This window comes from Drosophila miranda, chromosome XR, assembly GCF_003369915.1.
Source record: "Drosophila miranda strain MSH22 chromosome XR, D.miranda_PacBio2.1, whole genome shotgun sequence".
In the NCBI taxonomy this organism is placed as follows: Eukaryota; Metazoa; Arthropoda; class Insecta; order Diptera; family Drosophilidae; genus Drosophila; species Drosophila miranda.
Window position 1 is genome coordinate 44108170 of NC_046674.1, and position 18424 is coordinate 44126593.

Genomic DNA, 18424 nt, shown 5'->3' on the forward strand with positions numbered 1-18424 from the left:
CATAGTCGGAGATCAGGTCAAAACTCTTTATATTCTCCATCAAGAAACAATTAACTGAGTTGTCCTCATTTCTTATCCGTGCAACCACAATGAGCGCCACAGCAAAACGAGGCAGGGCCGGCTAGTTAAACAACAAAAATCGAAGTATAGAGGCAATATAAAGAAAATTCCGTTTTGTATAAGGAGACTTAAAAAAAAAATGTAATAATGTTAATTATTATGTATTCTTCTTTTTTATGTGTAATTTAATTTACAAAGACTTGGAGGAAACTAATATATATTTAAATACTAATATTTAGTATACTAGCTCAAAAAATACTTTTCTCAAAATTTTATGTCTTGTAACTCATTTTTAGCCTGCCCTAGAATCTTAAATGTTTGCGTCCGATAGGGTAGGGTAGCCTTAAAGCAATTTTGATCAGCGTTGGTGTCAGCAGTAGTAAATGTTAGGGAGGGTATTGGCATTTGCCTCATGCGTTGCGGGCGCTGCTGATGATATTGCTGGTTTGGATGAGTCTGATTACGTCTCTGGCAGTACATTTTTGCAGAGTTAGGAGGTTGAATGTCAACAAAAAACGGCTGCAGGTTGCGACTGTGCTCTTCAAAAATGTTCTCCATATGCAACATACACTCTTGCAGTTGAACCTATTCATATAAAAATAAAATTTAGTCAATGCCTTGGACTTCAATCTTTCTTATACAAACTTGTTCGATGCTGGTTAAGTCCGTAAGTAGACCTAATAAAAAGGGAAGATTATGGCCTGTGCGAAGATGCCATTTTAGCCCACTCATTGAAGCGGCTATACTCGATGCTGCTATTGTGCTAGCTGGGTACTTTGCAAATTGATGTTCTGCGGAATAACAGTTATATAACTTATATAAGTGTTATATATAATAAGAAGAATAATAAAATATTAAAAAATATTGTAAAAGTAACTCTCTGTCTACATTCCTCGATTCGGAAATTAAAAAAAAAAAACGGAAGGGATCGTTGTGAGGTGCTGTGGCGACCGCAACTCTACATTTATACCCGATACTAACTCCGGCAGACGCCGAAATTTTGAGATATACGTTGTTTAATGACATCTAACAGGAGTGTGGATACCAAATTTGGTTGCTCTAGCCTTAATAGTCTCTGAGATTTGTGGATGCCCCAGATTTTCGTCCTTTGCGGGGGCGGAAGGGGTGTGTTGAAATTTTGAAACTAGCTCGTCAAGGTCCGATATCACAGGAGTGTGGATCAAAAATTTGGTTGCTCTAGCTTTTATAGTCTCTGAGATCTAGGAACTCACTTTTAGCAATAGGCAAAGCCGACCATGAAACCTGTGTGTTAGAGAGAGACAGAGCGAAGAGAATGACATTTTTTTCATCAGATTCTGCAGTCTAGAAGATATAATCATTCTCTACGATTCTGCGTTTTCTCGTATCTTTGAAATTGTGGATGCCACAGATTTTCGACCTTTTTGGGGCGGAAGTGGGCGGGGCGAAGTTTTGAAATATACCTGTAACAGTGACATGTCACAGAAGTCTGGATACAAAATGTCGTTGCTCTAGCTCTTATAGTCTCTGAGCACTAGGCGCTCATAGGGACGACAGACAGATATGGCTCTATCGACTTGGCTTTTGATGCTGATCAAGAATATATATACATTATGGGGTCGGAAACGGTTTCTGGACGTTTCACATATCCACTTTCACCACTTATCTAATATACCCCTATACTCTAAGAGTACTGGATATAAAAATTGACTGACTCAATATGGCAGAAAAAAAATTAGAAGAAAAAAAATTTCGACTCAAAATACATACTCCTTTTGAGACATTTCAGGTATTCAAAATTGAACAAGTTATACCTTTTTACAAAGCTAAAATTTAGGAAGAAATTATAAACCTGATGAAATTTTGTTACATTTACATTCATCTTCTATTTTTCATGGCTTTCCACAATTACCCAAGATATCTGCTGTTCATTGAAATAGTGTTGCTTTCGAACAAAATCAAAAAAATAAACTCAAATTAAAACCTATTTTATATGTTCTGTATGAGCTGCTTTACCCCAGCCTGGCATGGGTCAGTAAGATCCTGCCAACGTTTTAATAGGATTTGAGCCAATAATTTGAATAATTCTTAAACCACTTGCCAAAACTTAGTTCATGTTGACGGATTTGCAGTTGGTAGAATTCCTTTGACCTTCGGCCATAAGATTTCGATGAGTTTGAGATCCAGTGACTGAGCTAAACATGGCAGAACGTCGATATTTTCGGAATATTTTTTGTTCAGGGCATCAGTAGATAATTGCCGCGCACTGTGCCAGCTCCGTGCGGTCCGGTCCCAACTCGATGTCGCGAGTTTGGCGGTGCGCTCGGAAGATCCACAATCCACACGGCGTTCACCGCAGCGTAACGCTTAAGATAAGTTAGTTACGCTCCCACCGCCGTTTTAACCGGCGCGCTACCTACACGTTACACCCAAGTAATCCAGTAGCTATTTCTTAATAATCTTGAACTTGAATCCCCCGCACATATTTATGTACATATGTTTATGGCTACGTATACATTTTCAATTAGCATATACTTTAACATATGCATACATATATATATTCACTCATGCCTTCATAGTTATTGATACACTTACATGTATCACTATAAAATGGTTATATACCGTTTTACCCGTTGTTTGAATCTCGTCAAAAGGGTGGTTCGTTAACCGAAGCCTCGGTAAATAGCACTTACAGCCATACATACATACATGCAGTGCATTCTTTTCGTTTTTTCGCTTCTCCACCGGTTGCTTGCTTTGTATTTGTTGGGATAGTTTTCGATGCCGCGCTTGAACTTAATGGAACGTTAAGCAACGCGCTACCTCGCATTTCGAGGGTATATTTGGACCAATCGGCAGCCATTTTCACACGGTCTAAGTTTGCCTTCGCTGCAAGCAGACTGACCCGCTTAGACCAGAAGCTCGACGCTCCAGATGCTAGCACTCCAACCTGCTCGCTCTCCCAAGTCCATCGAGATCAACTCCAAAGCCTGTGGGCAAAGGTGGACGCGGAGTTCTAGGCCTGTTCGGTGGCGATGGCGGAAGCGGATCCAAAGGGTGGTAGCTGATGTCCAAAGGATGTACGATGACTGCTAAACGGTCTACACGTAATGCCTTGCCGAACTGAACGATCAGCTCGAGCCCCCGAGTGTCTCTCACACGCCGCAACTGGCCGTTCAAGTGCAGACTTCCGGCGGTAGCCTCCATTCTCCATGTGACACTGGGGACTACCAGCAGTGTCCCACGTTCTGAGACCTGAGGTCTCCATTCTCAATGCCGTGTCCGCTCAGTCAAAGAAGATCTGCAGTTTTTCCATCCGCTCTCTGACTAAGCCGGGCTTACAACTAAATGCCGCAACCTACGTTATTCCGGAATTGGCCCTATGTGGTGGTTCTCTTGAGAGAATTACCGTGGTGGATGGTCTTGGTGTTATATTAGACGCCAAGCTAAAGTATTCTGAACACATGTCGACAATGGTAAATATGGCCATGGGCGTACTTTGGTTTATAAAGAGGTGGTCAAAAGAATTTGACGACCCCTATATAACAAAGACTCTCTATACCTCGCTAGTTCGTACAAAGTACACCAGGACCGTATAGAATCAGTACAGAAAAACTCTTTACTCTTTGCTCTGCGGGGCCTTAACTGGGATACGGGTGTGAGACTTCCATCTTACTCTAGTAGACTGCTATAAGTAAACCTCCCATCCTTAGTTAGCCGTACGAAAATGCTTGGTGTGATTTTTGTGCACAACTTGATCAGGGGTTACATAGACAGCCCTGATCTGTTGGGCCGCATAAACTTCACGATTCCTATTAGACTAACTAAAAATGTTATACCGTTGTTCCTTCCACTTTGTAGATCGAATTATTCCTTGCATGAACCGTTTAGGGTCTTATGCTCGGATTATAATTCCCTCTACCTAAGTTACTCACACAATTAGAAATTAGAAATTGTAGTGGTATTTGTATTTGTATTTTAAATGCATGCTTAGTTACTTAATAAGTGTAGTGCTTATTATTCTCGAATATTAGTCTTACAACTATCTTTCCTGCATGTTCGCGTTTGGTTCGGCTACGCACCGCGCGTAATGCGGCAGCGCCCCTCGGTCGGTTAGACGGGAGGAGGGCTGACGGTGCAGTAATTGCATCGCCTCTTTTAAGATGCAGTCATTGCATGTCAACGTCCATAAAGAAAAAATGTCTGTCCGGTTAAAGTAAGTCTGACCAACTTAAATTTTTCATGTTTTTTACTAGACTAGAAGCTATTTTTACAAAAAATAATCATGACCATAGCGATAAGCCTTCCTTATATTTTCGGGTACCGTGATTTTTAATATTAAGCAGTCGATGTTTTTTGGCTTATATCCCTTTCTGTAAATATTTGTTTTCGAATTTGCCCAAAACTTTTTAACTGGCCTTAACTGAGGCACATTTGCAGGTTTTGCAGCTTAGGCACGAACTCAATGCTTTGTTAAGTGCTTAACAAATGAGTTGGAAGCAGATCAAGGATAGTGGTCTTCAGTCTTCTTCAGATGTGACAAAGTTGCGACAATGTTTGAAATAAACATAGAAATGTTGAAAAAACCCACAATGTTGCGAGAATGTTAGAAATAAACAGTGTAACGTTGAAAACGGACGCATGGTATGAGAAATGCTACGTTATGAAAACAGTCAAGGAAAACACTTAGAAAAGAAAGGTTTATCCAACGGCTTCGAGTTGTGCGATTATATGTGGTTAGTCTACACGTCAATAAAACATACGGCTTTTCCTGTGAATACGGATATTTGGAAATTCCGCCAAGAATTTGCCGAAAAACCAACAAAGGTATTCCCATATATATGGGAGGATCTGAACCCAAAACAAGCAAAAAAAAAGTGGCCAAGAGGCTTCAGAGTTGCTCTGGCATAATGAGCAGAAGCTATTATCATTCGCATAATACCTATCAACAAATTTTTTAAGCGTCGGAAGACAATTGTCCTTGTAATTTTGCGCATTTACAGCCAATACTGCCAATATGTTGGTTTTTTTCATCTGGTACAGAGAAAAGTTTGATCAGGTCTTCTGGTGTCTGCATATGTAGTATAGAGAAAACTATTTTTTAACAATTTTTTTACAGTCGGTCCGGTTCAGCGCATTTTATTATAATTTATTGTACCAATACGTTGTATTAAATGTAATCCGTTACATAATTACCCATACTAATAAATCGGTATATATATATAAATGGAGTAAAAAATTTACGGGATTTCATAAATTGAGAATGACTGAGCCGATCTGTCTCAAATTTGGTTTTCAGCTGTTTAAATTATCCAGGAGAAGGTTTATACGAAAACACTCCCGAAAAAAATGGATTTTCTATTTTATTTTTTTTAATACTAGCCGTAGTAGCCGTATTAGCGGAGAATCAATTGCCATAGTCGGAGATCAGGTCAAAACTCTTTATATTCTCCATCAAGAAACAATCAACTGAGTTGTCCTCATTTCTTATCCGTGCAACCACAATGAGCGCCACAGCAAAACGAGGCAGGGCCGGCTAGTTAAACAACAAAAATCGAAGTATAGAGGCAATATAAAGAAAATTCCGTTTTGTATAAGGAGACTTAAAAAAAAAATGTAATAATGTTAATTATTATGTATTCTTCTTTTTTATGTGTAATTTAATTTACAAAGACTTGGAGGAAACTAATATATATTTAAATACTAATATTTAGTATACTAGCTCAAAAAATACTTTTCTCAAAATTTTATGTCTTGTAACTCATTTTTAGCCTGCCCTAGAATCTTAAATGTTTGCGTCCGATAGGGTAGGGTAGCCTTAAAGCAATTTTGATCAGCGTTGGTGTCAGCAGTAGTAAATGTTAGGGAGGGTATTGGCATTTGCCTCATGCGTTGCGGGCGCTGCTGATGATATTGCTGGTTTGGATGAGTCTGATTACGTCTCTGGCAGTACATTTTTGCAGAGTTAGGAGGTTGAATGTCAACAAAAAACGGCTGCAGGTTGCGACTGTGCTCTTCAAAAATGTTCTCCATATGCAACATACACTCTTGCAGTTGAACCTATTCATATAAAAATAAAATTTAGTCAATGCCTTGGACTTCAATCTTTCTTATACAAACTTGTTCGATGCTGGTTAAGTCCGTAAGTAGACCTAATAAAAAGGGAAGATTATGGCCTGTGCGAAGATGCCATTTTAGCCCACTCATTGAAGCGGCTATACTCGATGCTGCTATTGTGCTAGCTGGGTACTTTGCAAATTGATGTTCTGCGGAATAACAGTTATATAACTTATATAAGTGTTATATATAATAAGAAGAATAATAAAATATTAAAAAATATTGTAAAAGTAACTCTCTGTCTACATTCCTCGATTCGGAAATTAAAAAAAAAAAACGGAAGGGATCGTAGTGAGGTGCTGTGGCGACCGCAACTCTACATTTATACCCGATACTAACTCCGGCAGACGCCGAAATTTTGAGATATACGTTGTTTAATGACATCTAACAGGAGTGTGGATACCAAATTTGGTTGCTCTAGCCTTAATAGTCTCTGAGATTTGTGGATGCCCCAGATTTTCGTCCTTTGCGGGGGCGGAAGGGGGTGTGTTGAAATTTTGAAACTAGCTCGTCAAGGTCCGATATCACAGGAGTGTGGATCAAAAATTTGGTTGCTCTAGCTTTTATAGTCTCTGAGATCTAGGAACTCACTTTTAGCAATAGGCAAAGCCGACCATGAAACCTGTGTGTTAGAGAGAGACAGAGCGAAGAGAATGACATTTTTTTCATCAGATTCTGCAGTCTAGAAGATATAATCATTCTCTACGATTCTGCGTTTTCTCGTATCTTTGAAATTGTGGATGCCACAGATTTTCGACCTTTTTGGGGGCGGAAGTGGGCGGGGCGAAGTTTTGAAATATACCTGTAACAGTGACATGTCACAGAAGTCTGGATACAAAATGTCGTTGCTCTAGCTCTTATAGTCTCTGAGCACTAGGCGCTCATAGGGACGACAGACAGATATGGCTCTATCGACTTGGCTTTTGATGCTGATCAAGAATATATATACATTATGGGGTCGGAAACGGTTTCTGGACGTTTCACATATCCATTTTCACCACTTATCTAATATACCCCTATACTCTAAGAGTACTGGATATAAAAATTGACTGACTCAATATGGCAGAAAAAAAATTAGAAGAAAAAAAATTTCGACTCAAAATACATACTCCTTTTGAGACATTTCAGGTATTCAAAATTGAACAAGTTATACCTTTTTACAAAGCTAAAATTTAGGAAGAAATTATAAACCTGATGAAATTTTGTTACATTTACATTCATCTTCTATTTTTCATGGCTTTCCACAATTACCCAAGATATCTGCTGTTCATTGAAATAGTGTTGCTTTCGAACAAAATCAAAAAAATAAACTCAAATTAAAACCTATTTTATATGTTCTGTATGAGCTGCTTTACCCCAGCCTGGCATGGGTCAGTAAGATCCTGCCAACGTTTTAATAGGATTTGAGCCAATAATTTGAATAATTCTTAAACCACTTGCCAAAACTTAGTTCATGTTGACGGATTTGCAGTTGGTAGAATTCCTTTGACCTTCGGCCATAAGATTTCGATGAGTTTGAGATCCAGTGACTGAGCTAAACATGGCAGAACGTCGATATTTTCGGAATATTTTTTGTTCAGGGCATCAGTAGATAATTGCCGCGCACTGTGCCAACTCCGTGCGGTCCGGTCCCAACTCGATGTCGCGAGTTTGGCGGTGCGGTCGGAAGATCCACAATCCACACGGCGTTCACCGCAGCGTAACGCTTAAGATAAGTTAGTTACGCTCCCACCGCCGTTTTAACCGGCGCGCTACCTACACGTTACACCCAAGTGATCCAGTAGCTATTTCTTAATAATCTTGAACTTGAATCCCCCGCACATATTTATGTACATATGTTTATGGCTACGTATACATTTTCAATTAGCATATACTTTAACATATGCATACATATATATATTCACTCATGCCTTCATAGTTATTGATACACATACATGTATCACTATAAAATGGTTATATACCGTTTTACCCGTTGTTTGAATCTCGAAGCCTCGGTAAATAGCACTTACAGCCATACATACATACATGCAGTGCATTCTTTTCGTTTTTTCGCTTCTCCACCGGTTGCTTGCTTTGTATTTGTTGGGATAGTTTTCGATGCCGCGCTTGAACTTAATGGAACGTTAAGCAACGCGCTACCTCGCATTTCGAGGGTATATTTGGACCAATCGGCAGCCATTTTCACACGGTCTAAGTTTGCCTTCGCTGCAAGCAGACTGACCCGCTTCGACCAGAAGCTCGACGCTCCAGATGCTAGCACTCCAACCTGCTCGCTCTCCCAAGTCCATCGAGATCAACTCCAAAGCCTGTGGGCAAAGGTGGACGCGGAGTTCTAGGCCTGTTCGGTGGCGATGGCGGAAGCGGATCCAAAGGGTGGTAGCTGATGTCCAAAGGATGTACGATGACTGCTAAACGGTCTACACGTAATGCCTTGCCGAACTGAACGATCAGCTCGAGCCCCCGAGTGTCTCTCACACGCCGCAACTGGCCGTTCAAGTGCAGACTTCCGGCGGTAGCCTCCATTCTCCATGTGACACTGGGGACTACCAGCAGTGTCCCACGTTCTGAGACCTGAGGTCTCCATTCTCAATGCCGTGTCCGCTCAGTCAAAGAAGATCTGCAGTTTTTCCATCCGCTCTCTGACTAAGCCGGGCTTACAACTAAATGCCGCAACCTACGTTATTCCGGAATTGGCCCTATGTGGTGGTTCTCTTGAGAGAATTACCGTGGTGGATGGTCTTGGTGTTATATTAGACGCCAAGCTAAAGTATTCTGAACACATGTCGACAATGGTAAATATGGCCATGGGCGTACTTTGGTTTATAAAGAGGTGGTCAAAAGAATTTGACGACCCCTATATAACAAAGACTCTCTATACCTCGCTAGTTCGTACAAAGTACACCAGGACCGTATAGAATCAGTACAGAAAAACTCTTTACTCTTTGCTCTGCGGGGCCTTAACTGGGATACGGGTGTGAGACTTCCATCTTACTCTAGTAGACTGCTATAAGTAAACCTCCCATCCTTAGTTAGCCGTACGAAAATGCTTGGTGTGATTTTTGTGCACAACTTGATCAGGGGTTACATAGACAGCCCTGATCTGTTGGGCCGCATAAACTTCACGATTCCTATTAGACTAACTAAAAATGTTATACCGTTGTTCCTTCCACTTTGTAGATCGAATTATTCCTTGCATGAACCGTTTAGGGTCTTATGCTCGGATTATAATTCCCTCTACCTAAGTTACTCACACAATTAGAAATTAGAAATTGTAGTGGTATTTGTATTTGTATTTTAAATGCATGCTTAGTTGCTTAATAAGTGTAGTGCTAATTATTCTCGAATATTAGTCTTACAACTATCTTTCCTGCATGTTCGCGTTTGGTTCGGCTACGCACCGCGCGTAATGCGGCAGCGCCCCTCGGTCGGTTAGACGGGAGGAGGGCTGACGGTGCAGTAATTGCATCGCCTCTTTTAAGATGCAGTCATTGCATGTCAACGTCCATAAAGAAAAAATGTCTGTCCGGTAAAAGTAAGTCTGACCAACTTAAATTTTTCATGTTTTTTACTAGACTAGAAGCTATTTTTACAAAAAATAATCATGACCATAGCGATAAGCCTTCCTTATATTTTCGGGTACCGTGATTTTTAATATTAAGCAGTCGATGTTTTTTGGCTTATATCCCTTTCTGTAAATATTTGTTTTCGAATTTGCCCAAAACTTTTTAACTGGCCTTAACTGAGGCACATTTGCAGGTTTTGCAGCTTAGGCACGAACTCAATGCTTTGTTAAGTGCTTAACAAATGAGTTGGAAGCAGATCAAGGATAGTGGTCTTCAGTCTTCTTCAGATGTGACAAAGTTGCGACAATGTTTGAAATAAACATAGAAATGTTAAAAAAAACCCACAATGTTGCGAGAATGTTAGAAATAAACAGTGTAACGTTGAAAACGGACGCATGGTATGAGAAATGCTACGTTGTGAAAACAGTCAAGGAAAACACTTAGAAAAGAAAGGTTTATCCAACGGCTTCGAGTTGTGCGATTATATGTGGTTAGTCTACACGTCAATAAAACATACGGCTTTTCCTGTGAATACGGATATTTGGAAATTCCGCCAAGAATTTGCCGAAAAACCAACAAAGGTATTCCCATATATATGGGAGGATCTGAACCCAAAACAAGCAAAAAAAAAGTGGCCAAGAGGCTTCAGAGTTGTTCTGGCATAATGAGCAGAAGCTATTATCATTCGCATAATACCTATCAAAAAATTTTTTAAGCGTCGGAAGACAATTGTCCTTGTAATTTTGCGCATTTACAGCCAATACTGCCAATATGTTGGTTTTTTTCATCTGGTACAGAGAAAAGTTTGATCAGGTCTTCTGGTGTCTGCATATGTAGTATAGAGAAAACTATTTTTTAACAATTTTTTTACAGTCGGTCCGGTTCAGCGCATTTTATTATAATTTATTGTACCAATACGTTGTATTAAATGTAATCCGTTACATAATTACCCATACTAATAAATCGGTATATATATATAAATGGAGTAAAAAATTTACGGGATTTCATAAATTGAGAATGACTGAGCCGATCTGTCTCAAATTTGGTTTTCAGCTGTTTAAATTATCCAGAGAAGGTTTATACGAAAACACTCCCGAAAAAAATGGATTTTCTATTTTATTTTTTTTAATACTAGCCGTAGTAGCCGTATTAGCGGAGAATCAATTGCCATAGTCGGAGATCAGGTCAAAACTCTTTATATTCTCTGTTAGGTATTATATTAATATCTATATACGGTCACACCATCCAAGGGGGATAGAATAAAGGAGAATCTTGAAGACAACGCGTGCTTAAGTCTGAGTGTCAATACACTACATTCTCCATCAAGAAACAATCAACTGAGTTGTCCTCATTTCTTATCCGTGCAACCACAATGAGCGCCACAGCAAAACAAGGCAGGGCCGGCTAGTTAAACAACAAAAATCGAAGTATAGAGGCAATATAAAGAAAATTCCGTTTTGTATAAGGAGACTTAAAAAAAAAATGTAATAATGTTAATTATTATGTATTCTTCTTTTTTATGTGTAATTTAATTTACAAAGACTTGGAGGAAACTAATATATATTTAAATACTAATATTTAGTATACTAGCTCAAAAAATACTTTTCTCAAAATTGTATGTCTTGTAACTCATTTTTAGCCTGCCCTAGAATCTTAAATGTTTGCGTCCGATAGGGTAGGGTAGCCTTAAAGCAATTTTGATCAGCGTTGGTGTCAGCAGTAGTAAATGTTAGGGAGGGTATTGGCATTTGCCTCATGCGTTGCGGGCGCTGCTGATGATATTGCTGGTTTGGATGAGTCTGATTACGTCTCTGGCAGTACATTTTTGCAGAGTTAGGAGGTTGAATGTCAACAAAAAACGGCTGCAGGTTGCGACTGTGCTCTTCAAAAATGTTCTCCATATGCAACATACACTCTTGCAGTTGAACCTATTCATATAAAAATAAAATTTAGTCAATGCCTTGGACTTCAATCTTTCTTATACAAACTTGTTCGATGCTGGTTAAGTCCGTAAGTAGACCTAATAAAAAGGGAAGATTATGGCCTGTGCGAAGATGCCATTTTAGCCCACTCATTGAAGCGGCTATACTCGATGCTGCTATTGTGCTAGCTGGGTACTTTGCAAATTGATGTTCTGCGGAATAACAGTTATATAACTTATATAAGTGTTATATATAATAAGAAGAATAATAAAATATTTAAAAATATTGTAAAAGTAACTCTCTGTCTACATTCCTCGATTCGGAAATTAAAAAAAAAAACGGAAGGGATCGTTGTGAGGTGCTGTGGCGACCGCAACTCTACATTTATACCCGATACTAACTCCGGCAGACGCCGAAATTTTGAGATATACGTTGTTTAATGACATCTAACAGGAGTGTGGATACCAAATTTGGTTGCTCTAGCCTTAATAGTCTCTGAGATTTGTGGATGCCCCAGATTTTCGTCCTTTGCGGGGGCGGAAGGGGGTGTGTTGAAATTTTGAAACTAGCTCGTCAAGGTCCGATATCACAGGAGTGTGGATCAAAAATTTGGTTGCTCTAGCTTTTATAGTCTCTGAGATCTAGGAACTCACTTTTAGCAATAGGCAAAGCCGACCATGAAACCTGTGTGTTAGAGAGAGACAGAGCGAAGAGAATGAAATTTTGTTCATCAGATTCTGCAGTCTAGAAGATATAATCATTCTCTACGATTCTGCGTTTTCTCGTATCTTTGAAATTGTGGATGCCACAGATTTTCGACCTTTTTGGGGGCGGAAGTGGGCGGGGCGAAGTTTTGAAATATACCTGTAACAGTGACATGTCCCAGAAGTCTGGATACAAAATGTCGTTGCTCTAGCTCTTATAGTCTCTGAGCACTAGGCGCTCATAGGGACGACAGACAGATATGGCTCTATCGACTTGGCTTTTGATGCTGATCAAGAATATATATACATTATATGGTCGGAAACGGTTTCTGGACGTTTCACATATCCACTTTCACCACTTATCTAATTGTGACGCCCAGCGCCAGGAAGACCAAGTGCCAAGACCAAGACCCCCCTCCACAGGCGCTCAGGGCGCTAATCACAGACTGCAAGGCCAAGGACACCGGCCTAATCGTAGGGTGCGACGCCAATGCACACCACTGCCAGTGGGGAAGCACTGACACCAACGAAAGGGGTGAGTACCTTTTCAACTATTTACTGACCACTCAGATGGTCCTTTTAAATAGGGGAAGTGATCCCACCTTCATTATTAAAAACCGCAAGGAGGTCCTGGACCTCACACTTGCCTCTCATGAGTTACACGTGAACATCGTATCCTGGAGGGTCCTGGAAGAGCACTCCTTCTCGGACCACAGGTACGTGGAAACCGTATTCTTTTTTTCACTACCGAGACCAGCTCAATTTCGGAACCTTAGGCGGACAAACTGGGCTCGGTACTCAGACCACCTCTGTCGTGTTCTCAATGAGACTCCACCTGAGGAGGAGATCTCCAGGAAAGCCACGACTCATCTTGTTAAACTATTTACCGACGCCTGCAATGAGGCGCTCGATAAATCCTGCCCCTCTAGCAAGAGCAGAGGCCGGAAGAAACCTGAATGGTGGAATCCGAAACTGAGGGAACTCCGGAAAGCCTCCCGAAGACTCTTCAATAAAGCTAAGGCTGAAAACGCTGAGCAGAACTGGGCCGATTACAAGGCCAGTCTGTCAGTTTACAATAAAGAACTGAGGAAAGCCAAACGCGCCTCATGGCGTAAGTTCTGTAGCGACATTGAGAATAACTCGGAAGCCTCGCGCTTGCGCAAAGTTCTCTCGAAGACTACACCCACTCTGTGCTACCTGAAGAACGCCGACCAATCATGGACAACGTCCAGCAATGAGTCGCTAAATCTTCTCCTTAACACCCACTTTCCCGGCTGCGATGAAAACAGACCACACTACATCGCGGCTCCCTCCGTTGCCTCAAGTGTTATCATGAACCTGCTAAGCCAGGAGAACATTTCCTGGGCAATAAAAAGCTTCAAACCATACAAGTCTGCGGGACCAGATGGCATCATCCCTGCCCAACTGATTCACGCTGGACAAAAAGCCACTAATTGGCTCAAAAGGATATACGAGGGAATCTTCTCCCATGGATATATCCCGGAAACCTGGCTTCATACCAAAGTCGTCTTCATCCCCAAGGCAGGCAAGCCCTCGCACACTGCCCCCAAAGATTTCAGACCCATAAGTCTATCGTCCTTCCTTCTGAAGACGATGGAACGGCTTTTGGGGATGCATCTCACGGTAAATATGCCGCCTAGTCTATTCTCAGACTCCCAGCATGCCTATCGGAAAGGAAGATCCACCGAAACGGCCCTACACACGATCACATCGATCATAGAAGCGTCCCTCAACTGTAAGGAGTACACCCTGGTAGCCTTCCTTGACATAGAAGGTGCCTTTAATAACATCCTCCCGACCGCCATCACGGGTGCACTGACGGACCTGGGGGTTGACTCCCGGACGGTGAGCCTGATCGATCAGATGCTACAATGCAGGACGGTTGAGGCATCACTGGGGACGTCAACGTCCACCAGATTTGTCAGTAGAGGCACCCCGCAGGGCGGAGTCCTCTCGCCCCTCCTATGGAACGTGGCAGTGAACGAACTGCTGCGGGAGATAGAGGGGGTGGCTGCCGCGTGGTGGCGTATGCGGACGATGTTGCTATAGCATTCTCGGGTAAATTCCCGCAGACGCTGTGTGAGGGCCTGACAAGCACTCTCATGAAGATGTCAAAATGGGCAGACAAATGCGGTCTAGGCGTCAACCCGTCTAAAACGAAACTGGTGCTCTTCACTAGGAAGTACAAAGTTCCGGCACTGATTCCCCCAAGACTATGTGGGAAGCGCTAATCTTCAGCAACAACGCCAAGTATCTTGGTCTAATCCTCGATAGAAAGCTCGATTGGAAATTGAGCATAGAGGATAGAGTAAAGAAGGCCACAGTAGCCCTCTATACTTGCAGGAAAGCCATCGGACTAAGATGGGGAATGACCCCCTATATAGTTCGGTGGCTTTACACCACCATCATACGACCGATCATGCTCTATGGAGCGGTAGTATGGTGGCCAGCCTTAGACAAAAGGACATGCCTCAATAAACTCAGCAGAGTTCAACGCATGGCAGAGCTATGCATAACTGGCGGGCTACGCACTACTCCAGGGGAAGCCCTGGATACTGTGCTGGACCTCCTCCCCATAGATCTCATGGGAAAGAAAGTGGCAACACTTCCGCACTCAGAATGAGAGAAGCCAGACTGTGGAAAGCGTCCGCGGTTGGGCACTCGGGAATCCTGACGAGACACCCGCAATTACCAGAGAGGACAGATTATTGTGTCCCTAGTGATCTCCTCTCGACGCCTTTCCAGGTATCAATCCCATCTAGGGAGGACTGGGAGATGGGCGAACCAGAACCCGCAAATGCGGTTCACTTCTACACTGATGGCTCCAAGCTAGAGGGCCGCGTGGGAGCCGGAGTCTACTGCAGCGAGCTGAACATCAGTCATTGCTTCAGGCTCCCGGACCACTGCAGTGTGTTCCAAGCGGAGGTTGTAGCCATCAAGAAGGCCATTTCTATCGTCTCCAAACTACTTCTAGACACGCACTTAGTGTGCGTTTTCTCGGACAGCCAAGCAGCTATTAAAGCTCTAGGCTCAATATCGTCGACCTCAGCGACTGTAAATGACTGCCGCAGGTCTCTGCACGAGATCGCAGATCAGTTAGACCTCTTCCTTATATGGGTCCCAGGCCACAGGGACATCGAGGGGAACGACGCCGCCGACGAGCTAGCAAGGCAGGGTACTACAGTTCCTCTCCTTATGGAGAGGGAGCAGGTAGCGATGCCTCTGGCTACGTGCAGGCTCCTCACGCACGAATTGTTCGAGCAAAATGCCAATAGGAGATGGCAGCAAACCGTTTCCTGTAAAATCTCAAGATTGATATGGCCATATCGATCGAAGAAGCGCTCAGCCGAGCTGTATAGGCTCAGCAGAGCACAGTGCTCTTCAGTTACTCGAGCCATTACGGGACACTGGCAGATTGGCACTCATGCCTCTAGACTGTCAATCCCTCATAACGACTTCTGCAGGAGTTGTCGCGACGAGGAAGAGGAGGAATCGGTCCCCCACTTCTTCTGCCACTGCCCGGCCCTTGGAAATCGTCGTCTTCGTATTCTCGGGGCCGCTTTCCTCACAGACATTTCGGACCTGTCCGAAATCAAACCGGGGACCTTGTCCAGATTCATCCAAGTCTCCGGATGGGACTGCCCTTAATTTGCAACAGCCTGTTTCTCCACGGTTTTTAGGTACTGGGAAGGGGCACACGCCCATGCGGCACCACAACGGACCTTCTACAGGTCCAAGTGAGCTTGGGAGGGTTTCATCACTCCCCAGGCTACCGCCTGAACCTAACCTAACCTAACCGTAGTAGCCGTATTAGCGGAGAATCAATTGCCATAGTCGGAGATCAGGTCAAAACTCTTTATATTCTCCATCAAGAAACAATCAACTGAGTTGTCCTCATTTCTTATCCGTGCAACCACAATGAGCGCCACAGCAAAACGAGGCAGGGCCGGCTAGTTAAACAACAAAAATCGAAGTATAGAGGCAATATAAAGAAAATTCCGTTTTTTATAAGGAGACTTAAAAAAAAATGTAATAGTGTTAATTATTATGTATTCTTCTTTTTTATGTGTAATTTAATTTACAAAGACTTGGAGGAAACTAATATATATTTAAATACTAATATTTAATATACTAGCTCAAAAAATACTTTTCTCAAAATTGTATGTCTTGTAACTCATTTTTAGCCTGCCCTAGAATCTTAAATGTTTGCGTCCGATAGGGTAGGGTAGCCTTAAAGCAATTTTGATCAGCGTTGGTGTCAGCAGTAGTAAATGTTAGGGAGGGTATTGGCATTTGCCTCATGCGTTGCGGGCGCTGCTGATGATATTGCTGGTTTGGATGAGTCTGATTACGTCTCTGGCAGTACATTTTTGCAGAGTTAGGAGGTTGAATGTCAACAAAAAACGGCTGCAGGTTGCGACTGTGCTCTTCAAAAATGTTCTCCATATGCAACATACACTCTTGCAGTTGAACCTATTTATATAAAAATAAAATTTAGTCAATGCCTTGGACTTCAATCTTTCTTATACAAACTTGTTCGATGCTGGTTAAGTCCGTAAGTAGACCTAATAAAAAGGGAAGATTATGGCCTGTGCGAAGATGACATTTTAGCCCACTCATTGAAGCGGCTATACTCGATGCTGCTATTGTGCTAGCTGGGTACTTTGCAAATTGATGTTCTGCGGAATAACAGTTATATAGCTTATATAACAGTTATATATAATAATAAGAATAATAAAATATTAAAATACCGAATATTCGGTAAAATGCACATCCCCACAACAAAACATGTCTGTCCAGAGAAGGGTTGGTAATTTCGGCTTCAGAATTTCAAAGGGGGCTCTAAAACACATGATGGGTATATTTTGGTATATTGTAAGGAATGGGCAGATCAAGCAGGCCAAGATTTGGGTTCTCATGCCGTATTGACTAGGAATAGTTTTTCTTAGCTCAAACTTGGTTCGCCATGGAGCTTAAATTTTGTCTGAAATATTGTGATCCCATAATTGTAAAAGTAACTCTCTGTCTACATTCCTCGATTCGGAAATTAAAAAAAAAACGGAAGGGATCGTTGTGAGGTGCTGTGCCGACCGCAACTCTACATTTATACCCGATACTAACTCAGTATAGCTCTCCTCCGGCAGACGCCGAAATTTTGAGATATACGTTGTTTAGTGACATCTAACAGGAGTGTGGATACCAAATTTGGTTGCTTTAGCCTTAATAGTCTCTGAGATTTGTGGATGCCCCAGATTTTCGTCCTTTGCGGGGGCGGAAGGGGGTGTGGCGAAATTTTGAAACTCGCTCGTCAAGGTCCGATATCACAGGAGTGTGGATCAAAAATTTGGTTGCTCTAGCTTTTATAGTCTCTGAGATCTAGGAACTCACTTTTAGCAATAGGCAAAGCCGACCATGAAACCTGTGTGTTAGAGAGAGACAGAGCGAAGAGAATGAAATTTTTTTCATCAGATTCTGCAGTCTAGAAGATATAATCATTCTCTACGATTCTGCGTTTTCTCGTATCTTTGAAATTGTGGATGCCACAGATTTTCGACCTTTTTGGGGGCGGAAGTGGGCGGGGCGAAGTTTTGAAATATACCTGTAACAGTGACATGTCCCAGAAGTCTGGATACAAAATGTCGTTGCTCCAGCTCTTATAGTCTCTGAGCACTAGGCGCTCATAGGGACGACAGACAGATATGGCTCTATCGACTTGGCTTTTGATGCTGATCAAGAATATATATACATTATATGGTCGGAAACGGTTTCTGGACGTTTCACATATCCACTTTCACCACTTATCTAATTGTGACGCCCAGCGCCAGGAAGACCAAGTGCCAAGACCAAGACCCCCCTCCACAGGCGCTCAGGGCGCTAATCACAGACTGCAAGGCCAAGGACACCGGCCTAATCGTAGGGTGCGACGCCAATGCACACCACTGCCAGTGGGGAAGCACTGACACCAACGAAAGGGGTGAGTACCTTTTCAACTATTTACTGACCACTCAGATGGTCCTTTTAAATAGGGGAAGTGATCCCACCTTCATTATTAAAAACC

General features: G+C 42.2%; 4 long non-coding RNA genes across 4 annotated transcripts; all 4 read right to left on the bottom strand.

Moving 5' to 3' along the window:
* Positions 1 to 205: 205 nt before the first annotated feature.
* Positions 206 to 872, bottom strand: LOC117186638. Its single transcript, XR_004471618.1, has 2 exons — positions 706 to 872; positions 206 to 645 (listed from the first exon to the last, which is right to left on the bottom strand). It is a non-coding gene; the product is annotated as an uncharacterized LOC117186638 (long non-coding RNA).
* Positions 873 to 5659: 4787 nt separating this feature from the next.
* LOC117186636 lies at positions 5660 to 6326 on the bottom strand. The gene is made up of 2 exons (XR_004471617.1): positions 6160 to 6326; positions 5660 to 6099 (listed from the first exon to the last, which is right to left on the bottom strand). It is a non-coding gene; the product is annotated as an uncharacterized LOC117186636 (long non-coding RNA).
* A 4881-nt stretch (positions 6327 to 11207) lies between these two features.
* LOC117186641 lies at positions 11208 to 11874 on the bottom strand. The gene is made up of 2 exons (XR_004471620.1): positions 11708 to 11874; positions 11208 to 11647 (listed from the first exon to the last, which is right to left on the bottom strand). It is a non-coding gene; the product is annotated as an uncharacterized LOC117186641 (long non-coding RNA).
* Positions 11875 to 16404: 4530 nt separating this feature from the next.
* On the bottom strand, positions 16405 to 17051 carry LOC117186335. Its single transcript, XR_004471451.1, has 2 exons — positions 16900 to 17051; positions 16405 to 16839 (listed from the first exon to the last, which is right to left on the bottom strand). It is a non-coding gene; the product is annotated as an uncharacterized LOC117186335 (long non-coding RNA).
* Positions 17052 to 18424: the final 1373 nt, after the last annotated feature.